Genomic DNA, 20,601 nt, shown 5'->3' with positions numbered 1-20,601 from the left:
ATGTACCTGTCTTTGCACTGGTGTGGAAGTTAGGTTACAACAATTGTGAAAATTAAAGTTCCATAATTGTCAAAAAAAAACTGTGAAGTAATGGAAAATGATTATTAGCCAAACACGGCCTTCAGTCAGGCCTTCGGTAAGGCCAACACTGACGTATGCAGGATAAAGCAAGTATATCTAAAACCTTGTTCCATAAACACTGCATTCCAGGTTAGGAAAGCAGGATGAAAACAAAGAATAAGTTACCATGGCGATTACGAAATAGCAAGATATGGGGACATATTATGCCAATGAAGTATTAGTTTTCTATTGGATAAGAAAGGGCAAAAGGCCATGCTATGATTGGTGAATATGTATGTTAACGAAAGATGTAAAAAATCTCTTGTTCCTGATTTGCTGTAAGTGACTACAACTGCAGAGCTGTTTCTCTGTAACCTCAGAACTGCTCCGGTCAATCCGATTTGGCCGTGGAGAGTTCTCATTGTGCACAAGTAATTAAAGACTTTGCATTGGATGCATGGTGTCCAGCGCTGCTTGTGTAAGGAGTCGACTGAGTTCTTTTAGATTGCTGTTACTCAACAGAACTCGACCAGTTTTTGGAGGTGCCACCAAGATTGCAAACCCCTGGAGTGTCTACACGGGAAGGAAGCGTGGTGCCTCGCTGACCAAGGGCTCGGAGACCACGGCTGCCTGATTTTTGGGCATTGAGCCAACTTGACCAGGGGAATGCACATGTTGTCCTGTGTGGACATCACCAGGGTAAGCAGATGGGAGGCGAGGGTTCAAGTCCCTTGAGGATACAGCTAAGGGTTGGGGGTTGGACCCCCTCTGTAGGCATTTTTTTCAGGGTTCGAGTTTCTGGAAAACCGTGGAGTTTTTTTTCTCTAGGCTGTATTTTAATAGTCTGGACTCTAAATGTACATTGGCATAAGATACATAGCATGGTGCAGGAACCTGATAAGGATGTATTATATGGAGAAGATTTGCTCGATGTTCATGAATAGTTTTGGTATATCTCAAAATGCTGGAATGTCAGCGCTTGTAAATATTCTTGTACAGGGGTTGCATCCTGATCTGAAGAAAATGTTTGCAATGACTTGTGTTGGGTGGGAGGGAAGACAGGACCTACCCAAGCTTGTTAGAGACCTCCAGCACTGTGAATGCCAGATCCAATACCAGAAGTCAAAATCGAGAAGTAAAGTTACAGATAATGTATTATACGTCGGCCAGTTGGGGTAGAGGTGGAGGATGCGGGCTGGGGATAAGACAATCAGCTGGCCGAGACACCGACACAAGTGCCTGTTTCACCTGCGGTCTTCAGGGACACTGGTCCCAGGACTGTCATGATGTGGAGATGCCGGCGTTGGACTGGGGTAAACACAGTAAGAGTTTTAACAACACCAAGTTAAAGTCCAACAGGTTTATTTGGTAGCAAATGCCATTAGCTTTTGGAGCCCTGCTCCTTCGTCAGATGGAGTGGATATCTGCTCGCAAACAAGGCACACAGAGACACAAAATCGAGCTACAGAATACTGATTAGAATGCGAATCTTTACAGCCAACCAGGTCTTAAAGATGCAGACAATGTGAGTGGAGGGAGCATTAGGCACAGGTTAAAGAAATTTCTTTAACTGGTGAACTGGGATCACCCATTTTACACTATCGCCATAAATTAATTTTATTGAATCTTGGGATTTATTCGGGTACTTGCCACAGCCTTGTTGCTGTTGAAATTATAGATAGTGCCAAATTGTGTCACATAGCAAGTAGATTGAGTTATAGCTTTTTAAGTGTTAAAATAAGCTACTGCCATTAGCATACTAAGGGTTACCCCTAATAGACAACCTTCTTGAGATCATCCAGGATTCACAACAAGAGCTGTATGGTGTTAACTGGAACTAACTTCAGTTGCCATAATGCTTATTAGTTTGTGTCAAAAGTTCAGAGTGCGACTGCTACAAAGATTCTATCAAATACAGATATAGGTATATGCATGGATTCCCAACTATGCTGAAATCAGCCGTCTCCTCGAGGACCTCGCCCTCCCCTCGGCCCCTGACAACGTCCTCTGGGACTCTATTTTTCCCAGCGAAATGAGGAAACTTTTTCCCAGGGTGGAAGAGTTAATTACTAGGGGGCACAGGTTTAAGGTACGAAGGGCAAGGTTTAAAGGAGATGTACGAGGCAGATTTTTAACACAGAGAGTAGTGGGTGCCTGGAACTCGTTGCTGGGGCAGGTAGTGGAAGTGGATATGGTAGTGACTTTTAAGGGGCGTCTTGACAAATACATGAATAAGATGGGAATAGAGGGATATGGTCCCCGGAAGGGTAGGGGGTTTTAGTTCAGTCGGGCAGCATGGTCGGTGCAGGCTTGGAGGGCTGAAGGGCCTGTTCCTGTGCTGTAATTTTCTTTGTTCTTTACTTGAGAGGAGAGAGGGAGAGAGAGCAGCCAAAGGCCGGCACTGGATTGAACAACTCAAAACATAGTCTGGATCGAACCAACTAAACATCGATCTGTGTCTACAATAACTGAATACTTATATTTTTGAAAATTGCGCGCAGGCACAATTTGCTTCGGTGGCCATGAGAAAGCTTGTTTACCTTACATTGTACTTCCAAAGAATGCAGCTAAATTCCTAGGCTGGACCCAGAATTCCAGGCTGATGTGGCCAAATTAGCTTAAGTTAGCTTAAAGCATAGCACAATTAGTTACATTACGCAGAAATGTCTTGAAATGAAGCCTTTTAACTGGGCAAATCATACAGCGGATCCCACAATCCCTCCTTGATGTAGAAGGCCGCTGTGGCCTCTGCACATTTATTAGTGCTACTAAACTATGATAAGCCCTTTAACCTTTTATGTCCGTGAGTAAAATGGGTTCTCCCAGTCGTACCCATCCAATCTCACAGGGTGGGATCCTACTATAACTCTAACACTGGCACTGAAAGTCATACAAACCATTGTTTTATTTAAGGTCGGCAGAATGTCATTTTGGACTGACAGCAGCGTCGGACGGCATGGTGGCACAGTGGTTAGCACTGCTGCCTCACAGTGCCAGGGACCTGGGTTCGATTCCCAGCTTGAGTCACTGTCTGTGTGGAGTTTGCACATTCTCCCTTGTCTGCATGGGTTTCCTTCAGGTTCTCCGGTTTCCTCCCACAGTCCAAAGATGTGCAGGATAGAAGGATTGGTCATGGTAAATTGCCCCTTCATGTCAGGGGGACTAACTAAGGGGTTATGGGCATGGGATTATGGGGGTAGGGCCTGGGTGGGATTGTGGTCAGTGCAGACTCGATGGGCCGAATGGCCTCCTTCTGCACTGCAGGATTCTATGATTCTATTCTTTAATGGGAAAAAAACATTTGCATAGCCGCTGCATAGTTGCAGGTTTCATTAATCTATTGTTCACATTTTTGAGATACTTTGCCTTTTCAAGGTAATTTGAGGCTGGTATAAAAACAAAATGTTCTGGAAAACCTCAGCAGCTCTGGCAGCATCTGTTAAGGAAGAAACAGAATTAATGGGCAGAATTTTTCCAAAAAATGACTATGTCCTCGTTCTGCCCGTATTTCGGCATGGCGGGGTCATAGAATTGCGTCAGAAGCAAAAAATCAGAAATGCACCCAGAGTGTCCAGTGTAGAAGGCCCTGGGCATGGGCCCCAGCCCTTTGTCCTCACCTGGGGTGTTTGTTGGCCTCTGGAACACTCCATGGGATGGCGGGACAGCTGGAATGAGCTCCAGAAGCTTCAATGTCACGGCTTCTGCATAGTCATTTTTTGGGGAAAATTCTGCCCTCCACAGATGCTGCCAGCGCTACTGAGTATTTCCAGCACTTTTTGTTTTTATTTCACCCTCAAATTACCTTGAAAAGGTAAACTATCTCAAAAATTTGAACAATAGATTGATGAAGCCGTTTCATACTGCTACTATGCAATGGCTATGCAAATATTCTTTTCCATTAAAGGAGAGAATCATAGAATCCTACACTGCAGAAGGAGGCTTTTCAGCCCATCGAGTCTGCACGACCACAATCCCACCCAGGCCCTATCCCATAATCCCATGCATTTACCTTAGCTAGTCCCCCGAACACGAAGGGACAATTTAGCACGACCAATCCACCTAACTGCGTCCACCACACGGTGTGCGAACCCTCAGTGATAGTCCTCTAAGACTGTACTAACCGAATCCCCTCAGCAAGTTCCCTCTGAGACTGCACTAAGCTCTGGAGCCCCTCAGCGATGGCCTGATACGACTGGGCCTAGCTCTCAAAACCTGCAGCCCGAGCATGCACCCAGGGCCCTCAGCCATGGTCCTCAGTAACTTGGCTATGCCTTGGACCCTGTCACACATGGCAACCGTTTCTTGCCCTATGTTTCCTCTGTGGACTCCACCCTTGCAATGTTGGCCTGGGTACCATGTCATTCTGGCATTATCTCCTGCACCTGAAGGCTGTGGGACTCCTCTAAGTAGCCTTGCAGTTGCTGAAATGTTGCAGACAGCCCCTCCTGCAAATCCCTCTCTGCCTCTGCATCTCCAGCAGCTTCAGGAGAACTGAACCCAGTGGCCCAGCATCTGGCTGTAGGCCAGCTATGTCCGTGGCTCCAGCAGACCTCTGGATACTTGAGCCCTCGGAAGTTCTGACCTTCAACAGGAGTTGGGACGTCATGTTGAAGTTGTACAAGACATTGGTAAGGCCACACTTGGAATACTATGTACAGTTCTGGTCACCCTACTATAGAAAGGATATTATTAAACTAGAACAAGTGCAGAAAAGATTTACTAGGATGCTACTGGGACTTGATGGTTTGAGTTATAAGGAGAGGCTGGATAGATTGGGACTTTTTTCTCTGGAGCGTCAGAAACTTAGGGGTGGTCTTATAGAGGTCTATAAAATAATGAGGGGCACAGATCAGCTTGTCAACATCTTTTCCCAAAGGTAGGGGAGTCTAAATCTAGAGGGCATAGGTTTAAGGTGAGAGGGGAGAGATACCAAAGGGTCCAGAGGGGCAATATATTCATTCAGAGGGTGGTGAGTGTCTGGAACGAGCTGCCAGAGTAGTAGTAGAGACGGGTGAAATTTTGTCTTTTGAAAAGCATTTAGACAGTTACATGGGTAAGATTGGTATAGAGGGATATGGGCCAAATGCAATTTGGATTAGTTTAATGGTAAAAACTGGGCGCATGGACAAGTTGGGCCAAAGGGCCTGTTTCCATGCTGTAAACCTCTGTGACTCTATAACTGATAACTTGAACACTGGGAGCTCTTTACTGTAAGTGTGCACTGTTCCACAGTCAGATCTAAGACTGCACAACTGGGTCCCACACTGGGAGGAGCTAAAGCCCCAGGGGTCACCTGACTGCTAAAGCCCCAGGAGTCACTCTTAAAGGAGCAGCATGAACCCCAAACCCCTACATACAATATATATGCATATTAATCCCCTCAACCCTTTAACCCAAAACTTCCCCAACCGAAACATATATACAAACAACATATGTACCTATAATGAAGACTATTTTTGCAGAATATTGCAAACTACCACAATCCTGGATGTGAAGTCCATTCAGACAGTTCATGTGGACATAATGAGTTGATCGGGATTGGCAGTTTCTTCGAGGCTGTTTCCTTGTTTCAGGAACCTCTTCCAGCATAGTCTCCCGGGATTCTGGAAGATCCTGCTGCTCAGCATGAGGGTTCCTTTCTGATGGACTGCAGGTGGCTGGTGCCACTGATGCTGCTTTCTCCCTTGGCTTGGCGACTCTGACTCTGAAATACTAGACACACCAATGGGGCCATCCTGAATCATTCCGTCGTTTGTGGGGACCTTTGATGCGGTGCTGCGACCAACTGGTCCACATGTCCTCTCCAAATCGGCTCATCCCTGATCTGTACTGTGTAGGACAACGGTCTTGTTTGTGCAACAATGGCAGCCGGTATCCACTTCTCAGAAGTATAATTCCTGGCCAGAACAAACTCCCCTTTCTGAAAAATCCTTGACTTCCTTCTCTTCTGGCCATCTGTCCCTCTTGGTTCTGTTCAGCCACCGCTCGGGTCTCCTCCAGCCGCAGCAGGTCAAACATCGCTGTCATGAAACATCAGTGAAACCGGCGAGCACTGGGTTGTCACATGTGGTGTGTTACGGTACATACTCAGGAATTTATTTATCCACTGTCCTAGCGACTCCTCCCCTTGTGATGATTTCAGCTTCTTACTATTTCTTTCATTCACACCACCCCGGATGCACCTGTTCCAGCACCTTTTCTATGAATGATGGGGGAATGACTCTCATATCCTATATTAAACATCCATCTAATACGGACAACTCCCATTTTCGGGACATATATGGCCAAACCAGATGGTTTCTACTACTCGACCTCCCTCTCAGGACAATGTCCACTACTTGGCTCATATTCAGTTTGTTCCGAGTGGCGTTCCGTACCTGGTTAGCGGTTAATGGAATTGTATCTTCCTGTGTGAATACATTATCTTCAGATTCCAGCCGGGAGCATCTTTATCCCCAGGCAAAGCCAGTCTTGACGGAGCATCAGCATTGCCGTGTTTCTCTGACTGACAGTATCAGATCTTATAAGAGTAGGCTGACAACACCAACGCCCAGCTCTGCAATTGAGCTGCCGTCATGGACGGCATTCCTGTGTACGGTCCTAAAATGGAAGTCAAAGGCCCACCATATAGAAAGTGATTAAGCTTCTTGACACCAAATACGATACCAAGTCTTCTTTTTCCACCTGAGCATACTTTTCCTTAGCCTTTGTCTATGATCATGAAGCGAAGGCTATGGGTCTTATCCCCATTTGGCTTAATATGGGACAGGACAGCCCTAGTCCCTAGTAGTGACCACAACTCTGTTAACATTAGGATAGTAATGGACAAGGATGAGTGTTGTCCTACGGGCAGGGTGCTAAATTGGGGGAAGGCTAACTATAGCCGGATTAGGCAGGAATTGGTGGATGTTGATTGGGAGAGGATGTTCGAGGGTAAGTCCGCGTCTGGCATGTGGGAGTCTTTTAAGGAACTATTGATAAGGCTGCAGGATAGGCATGTGCCTGTAAAAAGGAAAGATAGGAAAGGTAGGATGCGAGAGCTGTGGATAACCAGGGAAATTGAGGATCTGATTAAAATGAAAAGGGAGGCGTACGTTAAGTCCAGGCAACTGAAAACAGATGGAGCTCTGGAGGAATACAGAGAGAGTAGGAAAGAACTCAAACGGGGAGTTAGAAGGGCAAAAAGAGGTCACGAAATGTTCTTGGCAGGCAGGATTAAGGAGAATCCTAAGGCATTCTATTCATACGTTAGGAACAAAAGAGTTGTCAGGGAGAAAATCGGACCTCTCAGGGACAAAGGAGGGGAATTATGCTTAGAACCCAAGGGAATAGGGGAGATCCTAAATGAATACTTTGCATCGGTATTCACGAAGGAGAGGGGCGTGTTAACCGGGAGTGTCTCGGAGGGAGGTGTTGACCCGTTAGAGAAAATCTCCATTACAAGAGAGGAAGTGTTAGGTTTTTTAGGGAACATTAAAACTGACAAAGCCCCAGGGCCTGATGGCATCTATCCTCGACTGCTCAGGGAGATGAGAGATGAAATTGCTGGGCCTCTGACGGAAATCTTTGTCGCTTCTTTGGACACGGGTGAGGTCCCTGAGGATTGGAGGATAGCGAATGTGGTCCCGTTGTTTAAGAAGGGTAGCAGGGATAACCCAGGAAATTATAGGCCGGTGAGCTTGACGTCCGTGGTAGGGAAGTTGTTGGAGAGGATTCTTAGAGACAGGATGTATGTGCATTTAGAACGGAGCAATCTCATTAGTGACAGACAGCATGGTTTTGTCAGAGGGAGGTCGTGCCTTACAAATTTGGTGGAGTTTTTTGAGGAAGTGACAAAAACGGCTGATGAAGGAAGGACCGTGGATGTCGTCTATATGGATTTCAGTAAGGCATTTGACAAAGTCCCACATGGCAGGTTGATTAAGAAGGTTAAGGCTCATGGGATACAAGGAGAAGTGGCTAGATGGGTGGAGAACTGGCTTGGCCATAGGGGACAGAGGGTAGTGGTCGAAGGGTCTTTTTCCGGCTGGAGGTCTGTGACCAGTGGTGTTCCGCAGGGCTCTGTACTGGGGCCTCTGCTATTTGTGATATATATAAATGATTTGGAAGAAGGTGTAACTGGTGTAATCAGCAAGTTTGCAGATGACACGAAGATGGCTGGACTTGCGGATAGCGAAGAGCATTGTCGGGCAATACAGCAGGATATAGATAGGCTGGAAAATTGGGCGGAGAGGTGGCAGATGGAGTTTAATCCGGATAAATGCGAAGTGATGCATTTTGGAAGAAATAATGTAGGGAGGAGTTATACAATAAATGGCAGAGCCATCAGGAGTATAGAAACACAGAGGGACCTAGGTGTGCAAGTCCACAAATCCTTGAAGGTGGCAACACAGGTGGAGAAGGTGGTGAAGAAGGCATATGGTATGCTTGCCTTTATAGGACGGGGTATAGAGTATAAAAGCTGGAGTCTGATGATGCAGCTGTATAGAACGCTGGTTAGGCCACATTTGGAGTACTGCATCCAGTTCTGGTCGCCGCACTACCAGAAGGACGTGGAGGCATTAGAGAGAGTGCAGAGAAGGTTTACCAGGATGTTGCCTGGTATGGAGGGTCTTAGCTATGAGGAGAGATTGGGTAAACTGGGGTTGTTCTCCCTGGAAAGATGGAGAATGAGGGGAGATCTAATAGAGGTGTACAAGATTATGAAGGGGGATAGATAGGGTGAACAGTGGGAAGCTTTTTCCCAGGTCGGAGGTGATGATCACGAGGGGTCACGGGCTCAAGGTGAGAGGGGCGAAGTATAACTCAGATATCAGAGGGATGTTTTTTACACAGAGGGTGGTGGGGGCCTGGAATGCGCTGCCAAGTAGGGTGGTGGAGGCAGGCACGCTGACATCGTTTAAGACTTACCTGGATAGTCACATGAGCAGCCTGGGAATGGAGGGATACAAACGATTGGTCTAGTTGGACCAAGGAGCGGCACAGGCCTGGAGAGCCGAAGGGCCTGTTTCCTGTGCTGTACTGTTCTTTGTTCTTTGTTTGTCCCATAGGACGAGGCAAGCTGCAGCGGTAACTTTGGATTGAAATGAACTAGCACTTCCGATCTCTTCAAAGCTGGTTTTACCGCCAGGAGGGCCTCCTCCCATTCTTGGATCCATTCCACAACTGCCCTTTCCCCAGCAACCGGTGCATCAGTTTCAACACTGTTGCCCAATCCGGAACAAACTTGCCTTGGTAATTAATAAGTCCCAAAACAACTTCAAATGGGACACACCTTCTGGTCTTGGGGCCTTCATGATGGCCTCCATCTTCTTAGATGCCATCAATTAAATAAGCCATGTATTCATTGGAGTCCTTGAAGAACTCCCATTTCTCTATATCGACTTGTGGGTCGTGCTCCTGCAACCTCTTTAAGTTGTTCTCCAGGTTCTTTAAATACTTTTCCTCTGTCGAATTTGTGGCCAAAATATCATCCAAATAACACTGGATTCCTGTGAATCTACTCAAGATTTGGTCCATGACCCTCTGGAACAGAGCTGGAGCTGACGTAATGCCAAAGGGAAGCTGCTTATAGCAGAACAGGCCCCTGTGTGTGACTATGGTTAGTGGCGGCTGTGATTCCTGCACTACCTCCATCTGCAAATAGGCCTGTGATAGGTCCATTTTGGAGAATTTATTTCCCCCTCCCAGGCCGCTGAATAGGTCCTCTTTGAGAGGAAGGAGGTACTAGTTTGCATGCAGAGCTGCGTTTACTGTCACTTTCAAATCCCCTAGATTCTCCCCAATCCGTCTAATTTTACATCTGGAACAATTGGGATAGCCCATTCACTGGTGGTCACTGGTTCCAATGCTGCCAGATCCACCAGCTGTTCTAATTCAGCCTCCACCTTAGGCCTAATGATGTATGGCACTGGATGTGTCTTTAAACTTCTTGGCCAAGTATCTGGCTTCAGCCATAATTTAACCTTGACATCCTTCATCTCTCCAAGGCATCTTTAAATTTTTCCAACATATCTTGTAACCTCGTGTTCGAGACCGCCAGCCTGTTAACCATGCCCGAGTTCAATTTCAACTTCTTTTATCAGGAGTGTCTAAATATTGCAGCCTTTCACCAGATATAATGCTAATTCTGCATATTGGTCCCTCCACTGTAGCTTTCCCAGTACGTAACAAAGAACAGTACAGCACAGGAACAGGCCTTTTGGCCCTCCAAGCCTGCACCAATCATGATGCCTTCCTAAACTAAAACCATATGCACTTATGGAGTCCATATTCTTCCATTCCCATCCTATTCCACCGTTCCTGTTCATTGGTCCACCGGAACAAAGGAGAGAGGAGCGATTTGTGGGTTCAGCTAAAGGGGTAAGAAATTGATTATTTTTACTTTCGCGCGCTCTCCCAATTTTGGCACATGCCCCCAGATGTTAGTAAGGAGGACTTTACAGGGTTGGCCAGGCTGAGTTTGCCTTTGTTTCCAGTGCCTAGGTCGATGATGGGTGGTCCACCTGGTTTCATTCCTTTGAGGCTTTTTAGTGGTTCGATACAACCGAGTGGCTTGCTGGGCCATTTCAGAAGGAAAGAGTCAACCAGTTTGCCACGAATATGGAGTCACGTGGAGCAGACCAGGTAAGGATGGCAAATTCTTTTCCCAAAAGGACATTATTGAAACAGATGGGTTTTTATGTCAATGGTTTCATGGTTATTAGACTTTTATTCCAGATTTTTTATTAAATTTAAATTCCACCACCTGTGTGGTGGGATTCGAGCCCGGGTCCCCAGAGCATTACCCTGGATCACTAGTCCAGTGACATTATATCATCCATATTATTATTTGGTAGCACCTCAAATTTAAAATTCTTATTCTTGTTTTCAAATATCTCCATGGCCATGCTTTCATTCCCTTTCAATGAATCTTCCACCAGCTCTTCGATCCTCCGAGATCACTGTGCTTCTGAAACTCTGGCACCTCAGACATCCCCGATTTCCATTGCCTCATATTGGCAACCGTGTCTTCTGCTCACTAGGTCCAAAGCTCTCTCTCTGTCTCCCTCTCCTGTGTTAAGTTGCTCCGTAACAGTTGCCTCATTGACCAAGGTTATGTGCCCTGATATTGCTTTATGTGGCTTGGCGACATGTTTTGCCTGGAACCCTCCTGTCTTAATACTGCAAGTTGTGGTTGTTAATATTGTATGATTAGGATCCAGATGACATTGAGCCTGGATGAGGCCATGACTGATCAAGAACCTTTCCTTAATCAGCAGACATGAATTCATTTTGACAGTTTTGATACAATTAGGTGGAAACCCCAGGGCATGTGTAGGCAGAATAAGAAACAATGTTTCCTCGTTCGCTGTGAAAATTGAGGTAAGGGAGGAAAGGAGTGAACTTGGCTCAGAAACAGGATGCCTTCAGGAATGGTCTGAGGGTATAAAACAACCTCTTCTAAGACATGTCCTATTAAAGTGAGTAATCATTTTAATTAATTAGCCAGGAGGCTTTACACAACAGAACAGCACTGTAATTAGTGCTCAGGTGGGACTATATTCGAACAATAGAGAAAGAGACAGGCATATCTACATTGAGGAGACTGACTAATACGTTTTCCAACTGGGGCCTTTTCAGACAAATGTATCATGGCCCACCACTTGGAGTAGCAGTCTAAAAATGACTTTGGATCATTACAACCTGGCTTAATAATTGTACTCCAGCCGCAGTGATCTTGGGTCTGGTCCTGAGAGACAGAGCCCTTAGATTATACAACAAAATAACAAAATCGAAAATAAAAATAGGAAATGCCGAAAATATAACCTCCTTACAATCTTGATACCTTTTTGCTTTTTAATATTTCCTGCCTTTCACTCTCTCGCTGACTTTCCCATTTTGTTCTTCACCCTACACACACCCCACCCTGCCCTCTTTCCCTGTCCTCTGAACTTGCATAGAACCTACTGCATCTTTAACTTTTTCCAGTTCTCTTGAAAGGTCACTGACCTGAACCTCTCCCCTTATTTCGCTGCCTGGCCTGCTGTGTATTTCCAACATTTGCAGCTTTTAGATCATGGTATTTTCACAACATATTGTAATCTAGTTAATTTTAGCAACTGTATGAATTAAAAAATACATCATTTTTGGGGCGGGGACATTTTGTGTTTGTCAAAGTGAGGGATATCGCTTCTGGGGAATGGAATACTTTTCAAACTTGGACGTTTGAAAGTGCTTGGTGGCACAGATCACAATTACAATTTATAATGGTTCGGCCGCATTTGGAATACTGCGTCCAGTTCTGGTCGCCACACTACCAGAAGGACGTGGAGGCTTTGGAGAGAGTACAGAGGAGGTTTACCAGGATGTTGCCTGGTATGGAGGGGCTTAGTTATGAGGAGAGATTGGGTAAACTGGGGTTGTTCTCCCTGGAAAGACGGAGGATGAAGTGTATAAAATGTATAAAATTATGAAAGGCATAGATAGGGTGAACGGTGGGAAGCTTTTCCCCAGGTCGGTGGTGACGTTCACGAGGGGTCATAGGTTCAAGGTGAAGGGGAGGAGGTTTAACACAGATATCAGAAGGACATATTTTACACAGAGGGTGGTGGGAGCCTGGAATGCGCTGCCAGGCAAGGTGGTGGAGGCGGGGACACTGGGAACGTTTAAGACTTATCTAGATAGCCATATGAACGGAGTGGGACTGGAGGGATACAAAAGAATGGTCTAGTTTGGACCAGGGAGCGGCACGGGCTTGGAGGGCCGAAGGGCCTGTTCCTGTGTTGTATTGTTCTTTGTTCTTTGTTCTTTTTCACGGAGTTTCTTGTTGTAGTAGTTTAAATTTGAAAAGCGGAAGTAGGCCGCCCGCGGGGCGACCTGGGAAAGTATTTAGTTTTTTTTTAAGCGCGCGGGAGGTTTGAAAAGCAGGCCGCAGTATCCAGCAGGCAGCGTTGAGAGCGGGCAGCGGAGTGAGAAGGGAGCAGAGTGAGAGCTGAAGGGCTTTGGCTCTAAGGGCTCAGGCGGAAAGAGCTCGGCGGGGTAAGTTTAATTCTTAAGTACGTTTCTCTGCGTTCCTTGAAATGAGAAGGGAAATTATGAGTGTGAGGCCAGTCTGTTGTTCCCAATGTAGGATGTGGGAGGTCCTGGAGGCTCTTGGCCTCCCGGACGTCCATATCTGTGATGGGTGTGTCGAGCTGTGGTTCCTTAGAGAACTGGAACTGCAGCTCGAGGATCTTCATCTGGTTAGGGAAAATGAGGAGGTGATAGACAGGAGCTATCAGCAGGTGGTCACACCAGGGCCACGAGAGGCAGACAAGTGGGTAACGTCCAGGAAAGCACTCGCCCAGTTATGTTTGGTGGCCAGGCACTGGTAAAGAAATTAAGAGAACAATCAGCCAATGCCCCAGTTGTGAAGCCCAACAGCCACTGCCATCACCGGTGACTATGCATTCTTGGGAGTGGCCAAATAGGCCATTGGCAAGAATACATATCGACTTTGCAGGGCCATTCATTTAACATATATTTCTCATATTAGTTGATGCACATTCTAAATGGTTGGATGTACAATTAATGAATTCCGCAATGGCCACTGCCACCATTGACAAATTGAAGCAGATTTTTGCCATCCATGGTATCCCAGAGGTCTTAGTGTCAGACAATGGTACATCATTTACAGTGGAGAAGTTTTGAAAGTTTGTCAAATCAAATGGTATTCAGTATGTTAGGTCAGCGCCTTACCACCCAACCTCCAATGTTAGTGGAACAAGCTGTACAAACTTTCAAATCATCGCTGAAAAAGAAGTTAACAGGCCTTACCTCTGCTTATAGTTATTTTCTTGTTGCCATGCCAAATGCAACCACAGGGATCACGCCAGCTGAACTACTACTTACGGACACAGTTGGATATGATATTCCCAGATTTGGAATGGAGGGTGCAGACTAGACAACATTCCCAGAAAGAAAATCATGACTCAAAAAAAATGTTTTCCAAGTTGATGATTTAATTCTGGCCAGAAACTTTGCAGCAGGGCTGACTTGGATGGCTGAAAATTTGTGCAAAGAGCAAGGCTGGTCTCCTACGCTGTGGAAATACAAGGTTGTTATGTCAAAAGACAAGTAGACCATTTGAGGAAGAGAGCTGGGCCAGATACAAGGGATCAACAGGCCACCTCTGCAGTAAATTCAAGTTTGCCAGGATTGGTTACAGGGATCCTGGTTGTAAATGTGGACATGATGTGGAGATGCCGGAGTTGGACTGGGGTAAACACAGTAAGAAGTTTAACAACACCACGTTAAAGTCCAGCAGGTTTATTTGGTAGCAAAAGCCACACAAGCTTTCAGAGCTCCAAGCCCCTTCTTCAGGTGAGTGGGAATTCTGTTCACAAACAGGGCATATAAAGACACAAACTCAATTTACATGAATAATGGTTGGAATGCGAATACTTACAGCTCATCAAGTCTTTAAGAAACAAAACAACGTGAGTGGAGAGAGCATCAAGACAGGCTAAAAAGATGTGTATTGTCTCCAGACAAGACAGCCAGTGAAACTCTGCAGGTCCTGGCAACTGTGGGGGTTACAGATAGTGTGACATGAACCCAATATCCCGGTCGAGGCCGTCCTCGTCCAGCTTCCACCCTAAACACATTAAAGAAGCCATCCCCTACGGACAAGCCCTCCGTATACACAGGATCTGCTCGGATGAGGAGGATCGCAACAGACACCTCCAGACGCTGAAAGATGCCCTCATAAGAACAGAATATAGCGCTCGACTCATTGATCCAACGTGCCACAGCGAAAAACCGCACCGACCTCCTCAGAAGACAAACACGGGACACAGTGGACAGAGTACCCTTCGTCGTCCAGTACTTCCCCGGAGTGGAGAAGCTACGGCATCTCCTCTGGAGCCTTCAACATGTCATTGATGAAGACGAACATCTCGCCAAGGCCATCCCCACACCCCCACTTCTTGCCTTCAAACAACCGCACAACCTCAAACAGACCATTGTCCGCAGCAAACTACACAGCCTTCAGGAGAACAGTGACCACAACACCACACAACCCTGCCACAGCAACCTCTGCAAGACGTGCCAGATCATCGACACAGATGCCATCATCTCACGTGAGAACACTATCCACCAGGTACACGGTACATACTCTTGCAACTCGGCCAACGTTGTCTGCCTGATACGCTGCAGGAAAGGATGTCCCGAGGCATGGTACATTGGGGAAACCATGCAGACGCTGCGACAACAGATGAATGAACACCGCTCGACAATCACCAGGCAAGACTGTTCTCTTCCTGTTGGGGAGCGCTTCAGCGGTCACGGGCATTCGGCCTCTGATATTCGGGTAAGCGTTCTCCAAGGCGGCCTTCACGACACACGACGGCGCAGAGTCACTGAGCAGAGACTGATAGCCAAGTTCCGCACACACGAGGACGGCCTCAACCGGGATATTGGGTTCATGTCACACTATCTGTAACTCCCACAGTTGCGTGGACCTGCAGAGTTTCACTGGCTGTCTTGTCTGGAGACAATACACATCTTTTTAGCCTGTCTTGATGCTCTCTCCACTCACGTTGTTTTGTTTCTTAAAGACTTGATTAGCTGTAAGTATTCGCATTCCAACCATTATTCATGTAAATTGAGTCTGTGCCTTTATATGCCCTGTTTGTGAACAGAATTCCCACTCACCTGAAGAAGGGGCTTGGAGCTCCGAAAGCTTGTGTGGCTTTTGCTACCAAATAAACCTGTTGGACTTTAACCTGGTGTTGTTAAACTTCTTACTGTAAATGTGGAACCAGAGCAACTAGTAGTTTCTGTAACTGAGGAGACAGCAGCTACAGAGGGGGATGTTGACCCTGGATTGATGAATTTACCTTTTACAACTGTCTGACAGGTTCATCATTTCCTGAAGAGTATAAAACAGAACTGAGTTCTATTCGGGTCCGGATATCCGGACCGACTGAACTTGTGATGAGAATTTCCTTGAATATTCCTGATGTCTGTTGTAACTTGTATGCCTATGTTAATGATATTCCTTTTGGTTCATCCATTGGTAGCATGGCCCCTTTTAGGAGGCGATTCCTGAGAGCCACATTATCAGGTTGGACCCTATGGAGTGGCAGTGTGGGAAACCGAGCCAATCAGGTGCAAGGGCACGCAGGTCTGGGTCAGGGAGGATCCTCAGTTGGAATCAGGTAGGAGTGGAGAATAGTCGTGTATTCAGTTCTGTCAGACTTTTCTTTGTATATACCTATTAATCGCTGATAATAAACCCGGCCAGATAAGGACGACAGAATTTGTGAACCTGATGGGTTTTTACAACAATCTTTTTGTGGACTAGCTTTTATTTTCAGATTTATTAGTTGAATTTAAATTCCACCAGTTGTTATGGTGGGATTTGAACCCATCTCCCCAGACCATTGGCCTCGGCCTCTTGACTACTGATATTACCACCCAATATCACCTCCCCTGCCATATAAAAGACATTGTAAGCTTTGAGTATTTTGTTCAATTTCCCTCTCTGCTGCCCTCTGTGTTGGGGAGGTGTAAATAAAGTTACTTCAATGATGACTGCCTGCAGCTGAGTATGTGATAGTCTTACTCAGTGTAATACAGAACTGATGACAAGGCTGGGATAGAATTCTCTTTGACACTTTGTTCAATAAATTAAGGACTGAAGAACATTGTGACATTGAGAACATTTTTGGAACTCAGGTTAATTTTTGAGGAAATTTGATCAATTTAAAAGATTGCTCCATGTGTGCATCTTCTTCAGGTATACAGTGAGTCAGCACAGTATGTGATTGGAAAAATGACACTGAAGGCATATTTGGGGACAATGAGGAACTTAACCCTAACAAAGAGGATTTGTGTAACCACAAATCAAAGTTACACATTTGGTTGAAAACTAATTAAGTGTGAGATGAGGAAAGTAAATATTTTCCTCACCATGGAGAGACAGATGCTCTTGAGGTCATTTCAAACCAGTATTGCCCACAAGACCCCAGTGCTCTGGACTATTCCAAAATTAAGGAGATTCTGGACTCGTGTTAAAGCAGGACTTATAATGTAATTGCACTGAGAGTTGCATTCCATGAAATAAAGCAGTTGCCAAGTGAGACTGTTAGAGATTACATTCTTGGATTCAAGAAACTCTCTCATCACTGTAAATATGGCGTGAGCTGAGAAATCCAATTCAGAGACACATTCATAGTTAGCCTAGAGAACAATAAAATCCAGGACAAGCTTTCGAATAAAAGCAATAAGTTCGCTTGGAAGGAGGCCTGCCACAGCCCTGGAAATGGCGGAAAGAGAGAATTTCAGATGGCAAGGTAATTCTTTTCCTGAGTCAGTGGGGAGACCCACTAGATTTCACCAGGAAGCAGGCCATAGTTCAAAATCAAAGAATCAGAATATTAGGTACTGCAGTGGGAAAAATCACAGAGATGGGTACCTTAGAATCTTAGAAACCCTACAGCACAGAAAGAGGCTATTCGGCCCATCGAGTCTGCACCGACCACAATCCCACCCAGGCCCTACCCCCATATCCCTACATCTTTTACCCACTAATCCCTCTAACCTACGCATCCCAGGACACTAAGGGGCAATTTTAGCATGGCCAATCAACCTAACCCACACATCTTTGGACTGTGGGAGGAAACCGGAGCACCCGGAGGAAACCCACGCAGACACGAGGAGAATGTGCAAACTCCACACAGACAGTGACCCAAGCTGGGAATCGAACCCAGGTCCCTGGAGCTGTGAAGCAGCAGTGCTAACCACTGTGCTACTGTGCCGCCCTGACACACAAAATGGTTGCCTGGCACACAAAATGGTTACCTGAGGAAGAGACATTAAACAGGCACTGACTTTTAGTGCAGACAGCTACTTAAAGTTCAAACATGCAGCACAGACAGTTATTTAAAGTTAAACATGCAGGAACCAAAAGCTGCAGGAAGCCAGTAAGAGCTTGAGGCACGTTAAAGATAAGGACAGACCCAAGACAATAAGGTCTGATAATAAGATCAACCATAGATGGGAACAGAAATACATAAACCCTTCACCCCAGGTGAGAGACGGCAGATAATGGCTTTCCCGGGTAAATTACAACCTAGAAGCGCAAACACTAACTTCTGGGAAGAATTAGACACAATCTGAGTAGGACACCAATTACACCTGAGAGACGTACACCAGCTGGTCAGGGCAGCCTGTCCAGCGGATAAGTGGAGGCAGGTAGCAGGTGGACCCACCGCTCCTCCAGCACAGGATTATACTAGGTGACGGTGGACACATGTAGTCGCTCTAATATCAGAAATAGATACCCAACAGGCACCCTTCACCCAGTTTAAGGCAGAAATTCAGAGAGTGTTAGGGAATGCTCCTACTAACTGGAGCAGAATCACCACAACCAAACAGTTAAAAGGGGAAGGAGCTTCTGAATACGGGGAACGGTTGTTCCAAGTGTATCAAGAGTGCTCAGGACAAGGGAACCCAGGTCGTGGAGATCGAGCGTTCATCCAGGCTTTTAAGGATGGACTCTCTAGTGCTCACCAGGTCATCCTAAAAATGGGAGTGATTATGTCCCAAGATTACGATGAGTTGGTAGAGTGGGCTAGCGGCGTACTGGGAGAAGAGAAATGCCAGACAAGAACAAGGCTAGAAAGAGTAGCAGCCTACAGTAATGGGAATGGAACAAAGTCTAAACTGACTTGCCACAATTGTGGCCGGCAAGGGCACTTTGCGAGGGATTGCGGGGCCCCACGGAAAGGAAACAGATTTGGGAGCAGTGGGAAACATTGTAGCCACTGTAATAAAAACGGACACACAGAAGCAGTGTGTTGGGATAAACATGGGAGACCCCCGGCCCGATCCATGACCACAGCAGAACCGGAGGAACCACAGGACCTCCGAGGTCAGCAAGATTGACAGTCTGCAGCCCCCATTCACAAGGGTAAGAAGGAGGGAAAGATTTATGTCTCCGCACTAGTTGGGGGCAGGCAATGTGAGATGCTGGTGGACACAGGAGCATCCATATCTGTCACCGACCTACCCTTACCCACTACAAATAAAATGATTTACTTGACCGGGATAGAAGGGAACAAAACACCCGCCTACCTGAGCGAGACCATGTTAGTAGAGATAAATAATTTGTATATACCAATGAGGTTTTCTGTGTGCAAGAATAACGAGGGTACAATAATGGGAAATGATCTGATGAAAGAATATGAGATTCTGATAGACTGTGGAAAGGGAGAATTAATCTGGCCAAGACGGGACAGTCAGAAAACTAGAATAGGGAAACTTACAAGTCACCTCGAAACTATTAAGGTGGCCACAGTCACCACCAGAAATTGGGAATTAGGGACAGGAGGGTTCGGAGCCATCTGTGCTTCCGTCCCCGGAGTATGGGCAGAAACAAAGTTAGATACCGGCTTATCTAAAACGGACCCAATAAAGGTACCGGGACCGGAGCATAAGCCCCACCGACAATACCCAATCAAACCAGAGGCAGAGAAAGCTGTGGTGGAGATAGTTAATGGATTAGTGGAAAGGGGGATTCTGAGAGAAGCCACAAGCACCACTAACTCCCCAACATGGCCAGTGAGCAAGTCTGACGGAAGCTATAGGCTCACGATAGATTACACTGGTCTCAATAAAGTCACGTCCAAGTTGCACCCAATTGTAGCAAGCCCTTCGACAATCCTGAATGGACTGTCACAGGAGCACAAAATATTCACAGTATTGGATATAGCCAATGGATTTTGGTCCCTACCTTTGGATCCTGAATCCCAAGAAAAATTCGCCTTTACAGTGGGAGACAAGCAGTACACTTGGACTCGTTTACCACAGGGATTCCACAACAGCCCCGCTATATTCCATCGGGTAATGAGTGACATCCTGAACAGGGTAGAACTGCCAGAGGGTAGCACGGTCCTACAATATGTAGACGATATCCTAATAGCTTCGGAGCCCAAGTCGGGACATCACGAAGCACTATATTTAGTATTGAACGAACTCAAAACCGCAGGGTTAAAGGTGAGCCCCAAAAAGGCACAAATCGGGAAAACACAGGTCCTATACCGAGGACACCTTATATCCCAAGGACTTAAAGAAATGCCAACGGACCGAAAGAAGGCAATACAACAAATGCCACGACCCATCACCGTAAGAGGGGTCAGAAAGGTGCTGGGACTGTTTAACTATAGCCGGAGTTTCATCCCAGGGTTTGCAAAATTGGCAGAACCCATTACAAAGACAAGTCAAAGGGGGAAAACCAGCTTTAGATCCCGTAGAATGGGGACCCGAGCAGGAAGTGGCTTACAACAAATTAAAAACAGAACTGATATCAGCCCCTGGACTAGGATTACCAGATTCTAATAAGGACTTCCATATTCATTGTAGTAATGAGGGAGGGTTCTATTCCGCAGTGGTAACACAGGACCATGGCGACAAAAGGAGACCCATAGGGTATTATTCAACCGCAGAAGGGCCGGTAGTCACCGGACTGCCAAGGTGCATAGCCGCCTTGGATTGCGCCGCCTCAGCTGTAAAGGT

This window comes from Mustelus asterias, chromosome 15 (genome assembly GCF_964213995.1).
Source record: "Mustelus asterias chromosome 15, sMusAst1.hap1.1, whole genome shotgun sequence".
Taxonomy (NCBI): domain Eukaryota; kingdom Metazoa; phylum Chordata; class Chondrichthyes; order Carcharhiniformes; family Triakidae; genus Mustelus; species Mustelus asterias.
This window is presented reverse-complemented; position numbering follows the sequence as displayed.